The sequence below is a fragment of the Phodopus roborovskii genome, unplaced genomic scaffold, assembly GCF_943737965.1.
Source record: "Phodopus roborovskii unplaced genomic scaffold, PHOROB, whole genome shotgun sequence".
Lineage (NCBI taxonomy): Eukaryota > Metazoa > Chordata > Mammalia > Rodentia > Cricetidae > Phodopus > Phodopus roborovskii.
The window spans coordinates 24,237,533-24,253,387 of NW_026126541.1; the positions used below are offsets into that span (position 1 = coordinate 24,237,533).

Sequence of the window (15,855 nt, forward strand, 5' to 3'; positions counted from 1 at the left end):
GAATTGTTGGCATGTACCATTACACCCCCAATTACTAAACTCTCAAAGGTTAAAACTCCCTCTGCCAGAGAGCAGTCAGGCAAACAAAATCTGAATAACATCAAGGATAAAACAACAGAGACATAGCTCTTAAACCAATAAATAATAGCTCTGGGCTTTGTTAGAGGTCCTGTGAGCCGTGACTTAGAAAGAAGTCTGAAGATTTGTTCTATTCTCCAAAGGTTTTCAAAAGAACTGGTTGTCCTATGTCACTTAAATGAAGATAAGACTGATTTGCCACTAGAAACAGTGTTTAACTGGGAGAAGTATTTTTCTCAAAGACAGGGTTTCCAAGCCTTTGACCTAAGGACTTTCATAGATGAGGCTTCAGGCTCATTGGTGCCCCTGCATTTGTAAGCTCACTTTCAATGCTAATGAAGTCTCCTTCTTGTGTGTGTTTCAAACACACATTTACCAATCCCTCAGACCTAAACTAGAGTTCATGCAAGTGAAAATAGTGCTTAAATTCCAATTTATAGTTATAGTGTCGGGAGGTCAACAGAAAGGGAAACAAACATACAACACAAAGGGACAAGCTGAGAAGGGTCTTGAATCTGCTGGGTTTTGTGCAACGTAGAGCTTCAGAAATATCGATCAGACACACTCTAGGATGGAGCCACATCCTCCTCCTCCTGGCTTGTTTTTAAATTGCCAGAGCATCCCTAAAATCTCAGCACTGGGGCCCTGAAGGTAGGAGAACTGAGAGTTAAGGCCAGCTTGGACCACATGGTACCTCCTATTCAAAAAAAAAAAAAAAAAAAAAGAAAAAGCACCTGAACCTCCATGCCCAAACAGCAACAAACCCAAAGCAGAATATTGCCTATTATCAATCAGTGACTTCCTGTTATTCTCAAGTTTTCTGAAAGCTTAATTTCTTTTCATTTTTTGACATTCATCAGAACCATGGGGGATTTTTGTTGAAAAGAAGACAGATTTGGGGGTTTGCATATCTAACCTAGCTTGTGTCAGTCAATCCAAGGGACAGTGTGAAAAGCAGGAGCATGGGACCCTGTCAGTTCAGAGATCCTGCTTTGGTCTAGGAGAATTTCTGATAGGATGGCTAGCCAGGAACCTGCTGTGCACATTGGTCTCCTGGAGGTCAGGGGCAGTCCCTCTTCAGGTTTTACCCCGACTGTTACCGCACCTGGCACCTACACCTTATTCTCTCAGCAAGAGAGTAAAGCAACGATATTTTTTATTTTACAGATGAAACTGCGACTCAGTTAAGTTGATCGCCCAAAGTCATGGGCTTTGCGGGCGAGTGGAACTCAGGTCCTCGGATGCTTGTAATTAACTGACTGATCAGTGGAAAAAGTCGGACCAGCTCGCTGGCAGGGTTCTCTTCCCTGCTGGATACAGACGCAGATGCAGACTTTGTAAACCTTCTGCCCTTTGACCCTGCAGGGAAGCAGTCTTTTTGAGAACACCCAGCCTCTTCCTTTAGTGTAGTCTGAGGCACCCAGGCCATTCAGGAAAGAGTCCTGTAGTCTAAGGCAAGCTGACTCGCTTCTCAGCTGAAGCATTACATAACCTGGAGGTGCCCCTCCTCCTCGTGCCCCTCACGCGTGGCCGAGCCCCCAGCGCAGAGCGAATCCCGGGACAATGATTCTTCTCCGACTGGGCAGAGTCACCCTCGGGGCTGGCGTGGCTCAGGGCCTTGCTTCTTGGGGGCGGGGCAGTGGGATCACTCCAGCGACACTGTCCGGCAGGCGCTCCCCGCGGCCCCGGCCCCTGCGGCGCCTCCGCCCAGTGCGCTCCCCGCCCCTCGGCCACCACCAGACGCCTGGGGCCGGGGAAAGGGCCGCCGCTCAGGGGGTATGTGGGCGAGCCAAGGCCAGCGCTGCAGCTGTCCCCATGAGGTGAGGACCCGCGGGTCCCGGGATGCGGGCCGGCGGGCGGGCTGGGACCGGTAGAAGGCTGTGGAGCGCGCCCCTAGTCCCGACGCTGTCCCAGTGCGGAAAGCTCGGCTGCTGCTCTTCCCACTTTTGATTCGGTAGTACAGGTGACACCAGCGTCAAGGTAGGGCGACAGGGTTGGACCTAGACCTCGGGAAGGACCCTGGGTGCTCTATTCTACGTCTGTCCCAGTTACGCACAGTGTCTAGACCCTAAGTCTGGCCACCTGTTGAGTTTAGAAAGAAAGCGCCTGGCCACTTGTCCTAAGTCCTGAGGTGTCCCGCTGAGTTTCTGGGCAGGTGGCTGGAGAGAAGGGCTTTGATCTGTGTCCTGCAGTTTCCAGGTGCACATTTCCCAGGCAAGACAGACTGCCTTTCCCCCTTGATTGTCAGTCTTCTTACTTTATAACCCTAACCTGCTCCTAAAGTGTTTGTTGCTCCTGAGTGGTCTACTCAAAACACCAGCTTTCCGTGTTTGAAATGAATTAAACTTAATTTCTCCAGTCGTTCCTTGCCCCAAAGCAGAAGTTCTCAACCTGCGGATCTCAGAATCACTGATCTAGTGTAAATTGGTGATTCAGCATTCTGAACCACTCTGCTTGCATTTTGTCTGGCCTCTTGTTGGTTCTTCCTAGCTTTGCTGAGAGCTATGTGGGCATTCCAGGGGCCCTGCTGGCCTAGCCCAGATGGGAGGAAAAACCCTTCAAGCTTGCCAAGTGCAGGAAGACCCTGCGGCTACAGGTATCTGGGTTCACTGGCTTTTGAAATCTGCAGCTGCTGGCTGTGTAATTCTTCTTCCCTCCAAAGTTACACTACTCTAGGGCGTATGGTGTCCTAGCCACTCATGATGCCCAGCCTATGACTGGAAAGTATGAACAGTGGATCAGTTACTGAGTGACTGGACTCAATCACTTACATGATTACATAGAGTTGAAAGAAGTTTTAGAGAATCTACTAGATTCAAATTGTTAAACAGTTTGGGAAGCTCAGATCTATGTCTGCACCAGTTAGCAAAATACATAGCTTCAAGTGTGTACATGGGAACCAACATTGACATTCAAGCTTTTTCACTCTCTCCCAGGTCAGTTTTCAGGGCACTCTGCCTCTAGGTATTTTAACAACAACAACCCCCATCCCCCATGACTAGAATGGCCCAAGCATATAATTTTCCTATCCTTGATTTTTACTCATCTGTTTTTAAACTGGGAGGGATCTGAAATAGATGAGAGGTAATTTAGTCAAACTGCCTTTGTTGTGTAATTGTTAACAGTAGGAATCCTTAAGCCTGGTATGATGGCACATGCTGTAATTCCAGCACACCAGAGATGCAGGCGGAGGATTGTTGTGAGTTCAAAGTCAGCCTGAAATACGTAGTGACTGTTAGGCTACCAAAGGCTACATAGAAAGAACCTGTCTCAAAAAAATGAAGGAAATGGAAGATGATTCTAAGGGAGTAACAAAAGGATGGAAAACAGGAAGCAAGGAAACATCCTTAATTTTAAGTAATATTTAAATTTTTTCCCATATCAAGATGAGTGTATTGATACTTGTCAGATGCATTACCATAAGGAATAATGAAGACAAGTAGGTGTAAGCTTCCAACCCTACTTCTTGGAGTCTTGATTCTGTGCTCCCTCTGGTGATAAGTGGCTAGTGATGAGGACATGGTGTGAGTGATTTGCAATGCGGAGCTGTTTTGAGAAATGTGGCCTGGAGATTTGTGACAAGCAACACAATGATCTGGAACAGAAGACATGGCTTAAATATTAAAATTGTGGACTGACTTAGCTAATATCATTGCAGCATATTGCATATCTTTCAGTTTAGTTCAATATAATAGGTATCTATTGAGCATCAACTATATGCTCAGGGCTGTTTTGGGCATTTGGTGGGTATCAGCACCAAACCAGAGGACTTTGGCTCTGAAGAACTTGAAATTCATGTATCAAAAGTTTCCCTGGGATTTTTGTTAGCCAGGTGGAAGAAAATTTCAATTTTATGTTCAGAAGGGAAACAAATGCAAATGTTCTGTCTGTCTTCTTATCCAATCATCTTGTTGATCTTATAATCACAGGAAACAAAGAATTCTCCCAGTGGCTTTGATGTTTATGAAATGACTTTGGCTACACAGTCACATGACTTATTGGTAAACCTGTTGCCATGGTAGTTTTTCTCTTTGAATTACACACATTCCTGCTTAAGGCATTCTCTAATTCTCAAAGTTGCATTTTCTTCAAACAGCACAGTTTGCAAGCTCAGGCATGTTTGTTGTTTTTAATAATGACTTATCTAAATGAACTTGGCAGGTCTTTGGTAGTATAAACCCCCCCCCCCCCAAAAGTGTTCATTGTAGTGTTTGAGGATATTTTTTTATTCACTTAATAATTTGATTTTCTTCTAAAAGTTGTCAAACTAGAAGCTATTTTCTTAAGAGTGAGTATCTTTCATGACTATCTAAAAACTCACCCATTGCTGTGATGAAATTTACTTGAGAAAAACCAAATCACAGTTGAAAACGTAGGAGGATTTGAGCACAAAAAAAGATTCCATGTACTAGTGTGTGTGTGTGTGGGGGGGTTGTATATGTTTGTACGGGTGAGCTTGCGCATGCAACTGTGGGTGGAGACCAGACATTGATAGCAGCATGTCTTCTTTACTCTCTACAATATTGATTGATTCATTTACTTGAGGCAGTGTTTCTCACAGATTTGGAGCTTGCCATTTAGGCTAGACTGGCTGATCACCAAGCTCCAGGCTGCCTGTCTCCAGTTCCCATTGTGCTGGTTACATACAGATGTTGCTATATTCTGCTTTTACCTGGTGCTGGAGATTCCAACTCCAGAGCCTCATGTTTAACTCTCTCAGTTTCTGTTTTTAATTTTATCTACATCAAAGGATAGCAGGAAAACTTATTAACTAATAGTGCACTATTTAAATGTGGTTTTTATGAAATACCACAGTATCTGATGTTTTGATATATGTATGTATATATACATATTTATATATGCATACACATATACATACATATATACATATATACATATATATATGTATATGGAGTCCAATTTGTACTATCTATATAGTCTTGAGTATGAAACCATCCACTGGAGTGGTAGCTACTCAATCTACCTGGGGTCATACCATTAAAGAAACCCCCCCTATAGATCCCCAAGTAGGAGTGGTACTTCATGTCCACATCTCCCCTTCATGTTGGAATTTTGTCAGTTTGATCTTATGCAGTACTCAGCCCCAAATGGGATATTTATACTATAGCCCTTCTCCAAAGGCTCAGGAAACATCTTGGAAGAGGAGAGAGAAGAAAGAATGTCAGAGACAAAGGTGGTGGATAACCACAAGGAATAGGTGTTTTCTAGACATCACAGGGAGTTGCATATATGGTGTTGTAACAACCTGCATAAGATCCCTCACTGTTTTTGTTTTCGCTTCTTTGGAGACAAGGTTTTACTATGTATGCTGGCCTGGCCTGGAATTTTCTATGTAGACAAGGCTGACCTTGAACTCACAGAAATCCACCTGAAATGCTAGAATTGAGGGCGTTTGTCACCAGACCTGGCCCATTTGCTTCATTTTGAAGACAGACAAATACATCCCTTTTGTACCCTGCTGTGTACTTTTTCCCTGTCCTGGGTAGTAGTGGAGTATTGAGCAACACTAAATCAACTTGGGCTAACAGTGTTCTTGTTTCCATTGGAAATACAAACTGGTTATTGGCTGAAGCATTGAGATTACTCCAGAATATCACTGTTGTAAGCTGGTATGTTATGCTCTTTATAGTTTATGCACATACTAACAGTGCTCTTTAGTCTCAGTCCTGTGTATGCTAGCTGCATTTAATACTGTGATTTTGCAATTAAATTAAATATTTCTTGACTAATGTCAAGTGGTAAATAAAGAAAACTATTGCCACAAAATAAGTTTATTGATGCACAGACCCATATGTTACTCATCTTTACTTTATTATAATGTACTACCTGAGATAATTAACTTTTAAAAAGAAAGGTTTGGCATGGGTTACAAGTTTTGTAGATTATAGTCCAAGATGGAGTAGACCCACTGATGTGTGTCTTAGTTTGGGTGTGCATTGTAGTCAACTGAGAATACACGGCAAGAAAACTGTTCATATTATAGAAGCCAAAATACAGGATGGGTAGAATGTCACAATACTCTTCAAAAAACATCTCCAGTAACCTAAAGATATCCTATAAGACCCCACTCCTCAATGGTTCCACCACCTTCTGTTACTTTAGTGATCAAACGTCTAACTCCTAGACCTCTGTTCAGTTTATAACAGCCCAAGAAAATTAAACACATTGAAAAAACATCAATACATGATCTGTGACTACACAACATAAGACTCCACATGTTCAGAGAAGCAGATTCATTAAGAGTAATGTAGACACTAGTGCTAGCCAGGAGAAGGAGGTGGGGGAACTCAGAGAGACTGGCTTCTTGAGTCTGAATTTAGATAATGAAGCTGCTTGCAGAGATTACAATTATACTAAAGCCAACACTTGAAAATGGCTAAGTTGGAGCCAGGCACATAGCTTAATGGAGCATTTGCTTGGCATGCCTAAGGCTCAATCCTTGGTAAGAACAAGAAAATCAAAATGATCAAGTTGGAGTATCTGTTCTGTTGATTCCACCCCAATTTAAAAAGAAAAAGACCTGGGAGATGATTTGGTTGGTAAAGCACTTGGTTTGCAAACATGTGTTGTAACACAAATCCCCATTGCCACTGCAAAAAAAAAAAAAAAAAAAAGGGGTGTGTGTGTGTGTGTGTGTGTGTGTGTGTGGTGGTAGTATGTTCTACTATAATCCAAGTGCTGGGTAGGAAAAGACAGGTGGGCCACTGAGGCTTACTGAGCAGCCAGTTTCCACACTTGGTGAGTTCTAGACTAGTGAGAGACCCCTGTCTGAAAGAAAATGTTCAGTGGTATCCGGGGAATGGAGCCATAGTTGTCCTCCAGCCAGCCTCCACATCCCCACACATGTGTACCTGCACAAACATGAACACACATGTACAATAAAAGATCCTAAAGCTTAAAAAAAACCAACACGAAAAATTATAATTTAGACATAGAGTAGTCATCTATATAATATTAGGGAAGTATAATAAAACTACTTACGATTTTCTACTCAGCTATTTTTTTTTTTACAAGTTTCTTTAAGGCTCCACTCTGCTTTTGAAAGAAATAGAGCAATAATGTGTGTGTGTGTGTGTGTGTGTGTGTGTGTGTGTGTGTGTGTGTGTGTGTGTGTGTGGTTTAACCAAGAAACATGACACAGAGCACCAATCATGACTCTATATCCAAAGACCGGGGAATTACTGTACATTTATGCAAATAAAAGTTGAACAAGATGACAAGATGCTCAAGATGTATCTACCCATTCTTCTGCTTTGTTCTAGTGGCTTCTGGTTGCTTCAGTTGACAGCTTCTAGTTTCAGATTCTGAGTTTTCTCAGTATATTCTGAGAATAGCTCATGTGTTTGGCATCAGCATGAGGCTTTCCTGTTTATTGGCCTCTTATGGATACAGAATTGTGCACTGGAGATTATATGGGAGACCTGACACAATCTTCAGACTTCTAAATCACCATAAAAGTCAGTGTGTTTCTCTCCAAACCCTGGGTGCTGACCCCCTGATTTGAGTGTGTACACAGAACAGCAAGACACTATGTTAACTACACAAACCCTTAAAACTTACTACCCCAAACCCTCACATTCCTCAATACATTCTTGAGAGCAGTCCACCATTTCATGGATTATTTGACCTATTACAAACCAAGAGTGCAACTACTTATTTTGGGCACAACTAGTATTGTTTTAGCAACTCTGCTTCATTCGATGAAATACTTTCCATGGAAATGAGATCATATTTATCTATTGAAACCAGCTGTGTTTCTTGAAATGGCGATTCCAGCTCCCTAAATCTGGAACTTCCAATCAGTCACTTTGTGGGACAAGGAGTAACCCATCAAGATGTGTAAACTTGTTCTCACAATGATCCAAGAAAGAGAAGTTCAGCTAGACAGCTATCAAATCTAGTCTTAACTGTTTTCATTCAGTTCTTACAAATGAGAAATTCAAATTCACAGGCCTAACCTATAGGAGTGGCTTGTTCTGGTTGACTCTCAACACTCATGTGTGTTGACTCAGATCTCTATGTCAGTGGTTCTCATTGCTGTCTACACATTAAATCACCCAGAAGGAATGAAAATTGAATGCCCCTTCCCTAAAATCTTTCCATTAAGTAGGTCTGGAGTAAGGTAAGGGCATCAGAAACTTACAAAAGTCCTGTGAAAGGATTATGTGTATCCAGGGTTGAAGGATCATGGTTATATATCTTACACTTCTTCATAAATAGTTGCTATGTTATTTTCTAAATATATCCTTTGGGGTATCTTTTAAACATGTCTGATAAAAATGAAATATTTTTTCTTCAAAAGTTCCTTTTCTCTACAGAGTGCCTGTTCAGTATGTGGGAAACCTTGCTCAGTGGTGGAAAGGATTTTCCTCCTCTGCGGAATTCATTAAGCCTAGTTTTAAATAAGAGCAGAACTACAAATTAACTATCCCAGTCAGTTCGTCTATTACTATAAAATAACTGAAGCTGGATACTTCATAAAGAAAAAAAAGGTTGATTGAGTTGACAGTTTTGGAGCCTGAAAGTCCAAGATCAGGAAACATCTATTCAGCCTCTGGTAGGGTCTACCTGGCTATATTGCATCATCAAGGATGGTATCATGGTGGGAATGCATGCAAGATGGAGAGGTCATCTAGGGATGCAGGAAGGAAGCTGGAGAATGACTGAGGTGATAAGCTAGATCACTCAAAGCTAACTCACTTCACAAGACAAGCGTCAATCCTTTCCAAGGACTCTCTGTGACCTAGATACCTTCCATCAGGTCCACCTCTTAGTGGTTCTGCCCCCTCTTAATACCGACACAGTGAGGTCCCATAAACTTTGGAGGCAGGGGCAATCTTCACTCAATCCTGGCACCCACCAAATGGTATAATCATAGTTTATCAACCAATTAATTGGCCATCCTTCTTTTACATGGTTTTGGTAACTGTTTTCACACAAGTGTAATTTTGGGACTAATGATTTGTCCTTTGTAATAATTGCTTCTTCTAAGCAACCTTTAAAATATTTCTCCCTCCCCCTTCCCTCTCTCCCTCTTTCCACTCTTCTACTTGGTTTTCTATAATATTAAGGCTGGCTGAGCTTAGGTTGTCTGCCAAGTCACTGTGTAGCCCAGGTTAGCCTTGAGCTTCTAACTTCTGCCTCCATTTCCTTAGTGTTAGGATAACAGGTATCTACCACCATTCCTGACTTTTGCTATATATTTCTTTAAATTATTTGAGTTTCAAACTTATTTCTGCATGCCTTCTCTTTTACTTGGCTATGTCAAAATAGCTTTTCAAAATATAGTACTTTTATATACAGAAGACATATTGGGTTCTTACAAGAGAAAGGCAGTAGTTTAAATATTGTCCTTCATGATTGATTACCAAAGTTTGATTAATTTTAGGTTGCACTTGTCCTTAGGGCTTACTGTCTTTGAGAAATGTGCTGAGGTGATTAACACAGAACGTGGAAAACAAACAAAAACTTGCTAATCAAACTACGTAGCCCTAACCTTGGGGCTTGGGATGTGACTCAGTGGCAGAATGCATGCCCAGCATGTGAGGCCCAGGGTTTGATTCTTGATGCCAACAGACAAAACAAATGAATATAACAACTGAGAAGAGCGGATAGTGTTATTTTTAATTGAAAGGTAATGTATATCTTGGGACTGGTGAGATGGCTCAGCAGGTAAAGGCACTTGCTGCCAGGCCTGGTGATCTGAGCTTGCTCCTTGGAATCACATGATAGAAGCGGAGAAGGTTGTCCTCTGACTTCCATGTATGCACACGGTACACAGGTGCCCCCACATATACACAGTGAATCAATAAAACATAAGAAGTAATATCTTCATGGATCTTGACTGGTAATTTTTGAACAGTCTTTTGCAGACTGTTTGGGAATTGGCAGGGACTCTGGAGCCTGGGTAGGTAGGGGATTTAGTCTGGCTTCAAGTCTTAGGCTTCTTTCTGGGGACCCTTTACAGCCTGAGAAGGGGTGTTATTCCCACTTTAACACACTGAGCTTCCGAGTAAGATGTTTCTTGAACAAGGAGCCTCTCAGCTGAAACAAATTATCAACAACTGGGCCGCTGTTTCCATTTCTGCTTTTTTGTGCGTTTCTGCAGTTTGGTTTGGGTTCCCACCTGCTTCTAGGTGCTAATGGGTATCTGTGTTGAAAAATGTTGGGGAGACTTTAGTATTAGTGACTGTAAATTGGGGTCTGGTGGAAGAGATAGCCAGTGATCAGTTGGATATTCAGGACAACAAGCACATATTTGGAATAATTAAGTATAGAGGTTCTGTGCGAGAGAAATATCTTATGAGAAAGTGTTTATGAAGACAAATGGAATGGTTCAAATATAAAATTCCGGGTGATAGCTAGGCTAAACTGGGTACCTTTCTCTTTCCTCATGCTAATTTAATGAAAAAGTTTGGTCAATGAATTTGACTTTTAGTTATAAGTTTTGAGACAAGATGAACAGGTTTTCTGTAACATGATAATAGGTTTTCTCCACCAATGCAGTAAGCCAGATCAAACCCAATTGAAAAAATAAAAGAGCAGGTTTATTTGAGCAAAACAACTCCTGGTTGAGTTCTCCAGTCCCAGCAATGGGCAAAGGAGAATCCACTCAGCCCCAACTAAAGCATCAAGGTTATATAGCCTGTAGATGGTGGCCGCAGGGGTGGTGATGATATGTCTGTCACAAGCTGTGTTTATGCCCAAGTATGGTCGAAAGCTGACCGCTTTAGGCGGGACTTGGGTGGCTGGCAACTTCAGGGGAGGAAGCTGCAGTAGCCCAAGAATGCAAAACTGGGCTTTTTGGTGCCTTTTATTTGTTGGAGATTCTCTGAGAGGGCACAGTTTGGAGAGATGGGGAAGGAGGAAAGAGAGAGAGAGAGAGTGTGTCTTCCATATTAAGCAGGAATAAGTTGGAGGTTCCAACCAACCAAAGATCTTACTCTGTAGCCCAGGATGCCCTAGAATGTCAGCCTCAAATAGTTTGAGGCAATCTGCATGTTTTAACCCCCTCGGTACAAGTATTATAGGCATAAATCACCACACTTAATTAACTTTTTAGTCTTTTATTTTCCCACATACGTGTGTATGACTGTCAAAAAGAGTTGGATCATGTTTGCTAATGCATATGTAGATGAACAGTGTTAAGTCTCAAACCCTGGAACAAATGGGTATGGTGCCTATTTAACAAACCAACACCCACATGGCTACTATGATTCTCACTGCCTCCCTTGGTCGCTAACATTGCCCGCCCCCCTAAATTCTCCAGCCCTAGGCTGGGCTGTCCTGCCAGCTGCCTTACCCTGTATAATCCAGCCATTTTGGTTACCCGGTCTTTTGTCTACTGTCTTTTGGTCCTCCTGGCTGCTGCAGCTGGTTCCTCCCTCTTCCCTTTCCCTTCCCCTCCCCACTCTCCTCACATGGCTCAGGATCATGTACTCTCCCGGATGTCCCTTCTTCTGGTTGTGCTCTCCCTTTTACCCACAATAAACCTTCTCCACCACCATACCTAGAAGCGGTCTGTGCTCAGGCTGATGGCCCTTAGGCAGGCCTCTACCTTAGGACACAGCCAGGTTAAGCAATGTTCATGACTCACCAGCCTCCCATTTTCTGGTGTGGGTGTTTAGGGCCCAGGGCACTTCAGATAGCCTTTGAGGATTAAACCATTAAGGACATGTAGCTTTCAGTGGGAGATAATCTCGACATGAGGGGTATCTTGTACAAAGGCACTGGGATGGAAAAGCACACACCGAGTGAAAGTGCATCTAGTTCTTCATATTGATGCTGTGAGGCTCACATGCAGGGCTCATAGCTAGGGTCCTAGAAAAACCAAAGAAGAGACAGGAGCCTGCTTAGAGAGTCTTGCATAATCAAACCATCTTTCATCTTTCCATTTTGCTCCTTCCTTCCTTCCTTCTTCCCCCTCCCCCCTCCTTTTTAACCTCTTTTTCCCCCCTTTTTGGACAGAGTCTCTCACTGTCGTGGAACTCACTATGTATAGCCCACAGAGATCCACCTGCCTCTGCTTCTTGAGTGCTGGGGTTAAAGTTATGTGCCACCATGTCCAGCTTCTTTAACAGATGTAGGGGTGATAAAATGAACCTATGCCTCAGACCAATAACTCTGGATGAGGGTTTTAGGGAAGCCCAGCAGGGAGATGAAGTAGGAGTCTGTTGAACTTGGGCAGAGGGGAAATAAGGTCAATGATTCACAGTAACACTTATCTTTGTATTGATATTCGTGGTGCTCAGTGTTCTGCAGGGCATGTAGTAGAGATGGTAGGCATTTGCCAAGGAAGCCAGTTAAAATCACATACCTGATTGTGATTATCTGGGAAAAACACAAAAGAGAGTGGAAGAGAATTACAAAGCTGTGCCCCTACTGTATCCAGGCCATGTCTTGGCCATTACATTTTTTTTTTTTTTGAGAGAGAGAGAGAGAGAGAGAGAGAGAGAGAGAGAGAGAGAGAGAGAGAGAGAGAGAGAGAGTGTTTCTCTGGGTAACAGCCCCGGCCATCCTGAAACTCAACATATAAGCCAGACTATCCTTAAACTGACAGAGATCTGCCTTTCTCTGCCTCCTCAGTGCTGGGATAAAAGGCATGAGCCACCACTGCCCAGTACACTTTTAAAAGAAATACTATCTAGCCATATGTTGACCCTTTCCATTGAGTCAAGTGTGAGGGCAAGGATTATGTCTTATTTATAGTGTCAATGTAGTAGAACTTTGGAGGGCACTCTTTGTATATGTGTACCATGTCTGTGTAAGGAATGAGGATTTCAGGGCTCCCACTTAATAGGCTTTATTAACTGTCGTGGTGCCTGCTGTGACTTGAGCATGGCTTGTCCCCAACGATGATGCTGAAATTACACCTGTCATGAGATATAGAGTGGTGAACCACATGGTTTCTCCAAGTAGTGATTCTGCCTTCATGAAGTGATTCATCTATCATGTAATCAATGGATTAATGGATGAGGGAGTTGTCTCTAGAGTGGCTCTGTCATAGTTTGGCTAGGTCACATACCATATTCTGTCTTTACCATGTGATGCTCTAAACTGCCTCAGGATTCTGCCATCAAGGAAGCCATCACCAAATGCAGCTGTGAACCGCAGCTGTGAACTAAACTGGACTTTCTTTTTTTATACTTCTCCTAGTCTGTGGTAGCGTGTTATAGCAACAGAAAACAGACTTAGTTCCTTGACTTGTGGTTAGATGTTGAATTTGTCTGTTGAATAAGTAATCCAGCATGAGTGGCCAGAAGAAGAGGAATTGAGCACAGGAAAGGAAGAGGTGGGCTCTGTAGGTGGAAGGATAAGTAGGAGAGACTTCTCTCATGGATTTCAGGAAGGCAGTTTTTCAATAAGGAGAGAGATGGGTGTAGCACTACAGAAATGTCAGCTAGTGAATAATGACAGATTTACCCAGTGGACATAAGGGGTCATGGGGGTAAAGCCATAAACAGCCTGGGTAGCACTTAGGGAAGGCAGGAAGCAAAAGCTTTTCCACAGAGGTGGGAGGGCGGAGGGAAGGGAGAGGCTGTGCACAGCTACAAAAGAGGCTAAGACTCCAGAAGGGGAGAGAATAACAGTAGCCAGAGAAGAGGACCAGGCTCCAGGGAGCATTCCTCAGCTCTGTCCTCTCCATCCTTTCTTCTTCTTCCTGTAAGAAGACAGATTCCCGAGTGAACTTGCAGCCTAAAGAATTCCAGGAAAATGTCCAAGTTCAGAACATAGAAAAAAGAGATCAAATATCAAAAGTCAAATCATTCTCTGTGACATGAAGAGAAGAGGGTACCCATGGATTTGAATAAGCCAAAGAAGAGGAAATGGAGGAAACCCCTACAGGCCTCCGCTCTTCTACCTAATAGCAACAGACATGTTTTAGACACTTTCTGTACTCCAAACATTGTTGAATAATTTTTACATATGTAAGTTGTTAAACTCTCATGACATCCCTGTGGAGAGGAAATCATTACCTTAACTTTGAATTAAAGTAGGTTCAGCTACTTGTCTGAGAGTGTAATCGGTAGAATCCAGAACACAGAACTCCTGACGTGCTGCTGTCTATACTGCTGAAATGGAATGCACTTAGGATTTCAAACAAGAACATCTAAGAAATGGCTGCAGTGTGCTTGCTGAGTCAGGACACACAGTGATTGGCTTCTGCTGTAATTCATAATCTGTAAATCTGGGAGATTTTTTGGTAGCCAAACTTGCCTTACCAGTTACAGGGAAAGAAAGGTTGGAAATATTTTAATTGATGGCAAACCAGGGGTTGGTGTGTGTGTGTCAGAGTTCATCTTGATTGTCAACTTGGTAGAATTCAGAATCATTGTGTGTGGGGGTGTCTCTGGGTATGTCTGTGAGAAATTACCTATACTAGGATCATTAAGTTTGGAAGACTCACACTCAATGGAGTCCTGAACTGAATTAAAAGGGGGAAGTGAGGTGAGCAGAGCAGGAATGGATCCCCACTTCCTGACTGAGGATGCAGTATGACAAGCTGCCTTTCCTTGCTGCAACTTTCCTGCCATGATGGACTGTATATCATGGGACCATGAGCCAAAATAATCCATCCTTCATTAATCTGTTATGTCAGGTATTTTGTCACAAGCAACTAATACAAGGTGACAGCACGAGCAAGAGGAATGGTCCATCCTGAAGTCTAGCCTCTAAGAAGAGAAAAGAAGACCAGCTAATAGGATGGGAGGGAGAGGGGCAGGAAGCAAGATCCTTATGAACTTAAGGAAAGCTGAAACAACACAGTGGGAATTACATAGCTTGAGAGCTGAGGAAAATAGAAGGTTAGATTCCAGGAGGATTAGTGAATCTGGCAATAGGTTTGCAGTATGGCTTACCTATGCATGGTGGAGATGGGCTGAAGGTAAATCTTATGAGACACAGTTAAACTGTGACCTCAGAGGTATAGGATGGGTGATACAGTCTCTCTGTCATTGGGACATCATTCTTGGTAGATCTTGGGGCTGGATTTAAGAATGCTGCAGTTTAGTCATGGATAGCTAGCAGGAAAGACGTACAGATTAGCTAGCCTCTCTTTGAAGAACAGTTGAGTAGCTTGCGTCTTGAACTCTAGTCTTTGGAGAAGACCTGGGAGTACTGCATTGGCTATACAACATATTTCACAGGTAATCTGGGGTCCTTTAGCCAAACATTATTCCTCTAAAAGGGGGCCCTATTCCGACGAAATCTCTCTCTTCCTCCTTTTCAGTATTTTTCTTTCTCCTGAAAATGTTCATCATGATGCTCCCTGGGTAGAGAGGCAGCTGAAGACCGTCCAGCTTCCAGCTGTGGAGCTGTTATGACATGTGGAGGCAGGGGTCATGGGAGAAGGGCCAGAAGCTTCAGTGTCACACAGTGCTGTCCTCTGCTTCTATAGTTAGCCTCGTGGTGGGAAATCAGCAGTATGTGTTCCATCTGTGCAGCTGGCCATCCCATGGTCTCCCTTTCTGCCCAAGTGGGATTCTGAGAGTTAGGTTTGATCTGAGGATGCAAAGCCCCTCATGGGAGGCAATGGAGCTGATGTGTAGATACAGACCGTGACACCTACTGGAAATGAAGAGAAAATTTGTCAGGTGGGATGTTTGGGGATGCAAGCAGCAGAAACCTGGGCTTGGTCTGGATTCTGTTCCCTCTCCTGTTGAGAAACTCAGGAGAAGGTCTGGGCCTGTCATCATCAGGCCCTTCCCCAGAGCATATTGATTTCATTCTTTCATGTATCTGAGATGCCCGCAACAG

General features: G+C 43.1%; 1 protein-coding gene across 2 annotated transcripts in view; it reads left to right on the plus strand.

Moving 5' to 3' along the window:
• The first annotated feature begins 1,713 nt into the window (after window positions 1-1,713).
• Slc16a12 (solute carrier family 16 member 12) overlaps window positions 1,714-15,855 on the plus strand; it is an 81,506-nt gene continuing 67,364 nt past the window's right edge. Inside the window, exon 1 of one of the 2 annotated variants that reach the window (XM_051199763.1) lies at window positions 1,714-1,898. The gene's annotated coding sequence lies outside the window, so the exon portion shown is untranslated. Of the gene's footprint in view, window positions 1,899-1,931; window positions 2,059-15,855 lie in introns of those variants that run through there. The other variant, XM_051199764.1, reaches the window with a different exon arrangement.